This window comes from Myotis davidii, unplaced genomic scaffold, assembly GCF_000327345.1.
Source record: "Myotis davidii unplaced genomic scaffold, ASM32734v1 scaffold211, whole genome shotgun sequence".
NCBI classification, from domain to species: domain Eukaryota; kingdom Metazoa; phylum Chordata; class Mammalia; order Chiroptera; family Vespertilionidae; genus Myotis; species Myotis davidii.
In genome coordinates this window covers 619,017-620,799 of record NW_006282523.1, presented here as the reverse complement: position 1 = coordinate 620,799, position 1,783 = coordinate 619,017, and positions in this window count along the sequence as shown.

The following is a 1,783-nucleotide window of genomic DNA, read 5'->3' as shown; positions in this document are numbered from 1 at the left end:
GGGGTCTCCGCCTCAGCTCACGGCTCTGCCACGGCGCCTGGTGCCCTGAGTGCCACAGGGAGCAGCGACGGGGGCACCCCTTCCGGTCACCCTGCTGGCCTGCGCCCGGGCCCAGGAGAAGGGCCGGAGGGCGGGCAGGGTGCACATCAGGACAAAAGACAAAATGGGGCCGGGCCTATGAACCATCCCCAACCCGGGGCCCTGGAACGCCGCCCCCACCCCGGCTTTCTCTCAGGCCCCCACGTCTGATCCCCCTGAAAGAGGTTTGGGGCAGGGAAGCCCCAAGCCGGCTCCTGCTGTGGGCCTGCCCCACCGGGAGCCACTCCCACAGGAACCGGACAAACCCGCGGACCAGAAGCCAAGAGCAGCAGGGTCCGAACATGGCCCCGCCAGCCGGCCACTTCCTTCCGTCTGGAGGCCGGCCCTGCGCATCCTGAGCCTCGGGGCAGCCCCCGAGGGACCGCAGCCGCCTTCCTGGGCCACGTGTCCCCACCAGGCCTGCCGGGGACACGAGCCGACCCTGGGCCGTCCCTACTGGAGTGTGGAGGCCTGGTCCCTGGCCCTGCCCTCACCATGACAACAAACCACGACAACAAACCAGCCCTGGTTCCCGCCTGACCAACGGGGCAGGACATTCCGAGTCCACTGACCCGCGCCGTCCCCGGCGGCTCCGGCCTGAGTTTCATGGGCTGGGCTCCCGCTGGGCGAGAAACGCCCGGTGAGCAAGCTGGGCCCGCCGCCTCGGGCCTGCCCCTCCTCCACACCTTCCCTGCTGGGCAGGCGGCCACAGACGGGAACACAGGCCACGGGCACCCCAGTCTACGCGGACCTCAGCCTGCGCCTCCCCACCGTCAGCCCCGCCCTCCGTCCCAAAGAGCTTTCCACTCCCACGGCCACCCTCGCCCCGGGAGCACGCCGCCTCCCATTCAACCTTAGAGAAACCAGTGGCACCGCAGCTAAGGCACTTGCCCGGCCTGGCCAGTGTGTCTCAGTGGGTAGAGCAGTGGGTGGAGCATCGGCCGGCGGACCAAAGGGTCCCGGGTTTGATTCAGGTCAAGGGCTGGTACTTGGGTTGCAGGCTCCTCCCGGCACCTCCCCCCCCCTCTCAGGTGGGGCCTTGCGAAAGGTCTGCAGGCCAGGACTCCTCCTGCTGGCTGACCACAGCCCGGTAGGAAGGCCTCAGGGCACCTCAGCTTACAGCCAGCAAGGCCCGGACGCCCAGGGGCAGGACAGGCCACGGCCTGAGCGCCATGGGTCCCTGGACCGCCAAGGACCTGCCTCCGTGGGAGGGGGGAGCACAGACGAGGGGCAGACAAGGCCTCCTGCTGCCCAGGCTGAGCAGAAGCCGCCGGTTCCCGTCTCCACCCACCAGGCCCCGCGGGAGCAGCAAGGCCACGGCCTCACTTGGCTCTGGGGGAGGCAAACACCCCGCCGGACGGAGCTCTAGCTCCAGGGGGGGCGCCCCCATCCCCACGCCCAGATGCCAATTCCAGCCACGGCGCCGGCGCCCGGGAAACCCCCAGGTGGGCTGCGACCGCGACGTGTGACCGCCCCGCGCAGCCCCCTGGTGACTGCCCCCCGCGCGGCGGCGGCGAAAGCCTGCACATCCCATCCACAGACCCCTCAGCAGCGCGGGGGACCGGGGTCCTGGCTGCTGTCAGAAAACCTCCTCCCATCCAGAAACAAGAGGCACCAGCGACAGAACGGGCAGGACAGGCGCCCAGGAGCTTGAACGCGACCCCGGGCCACCTCAGGGAGCTGCCCCGGGGCACCTGGCCGGCGG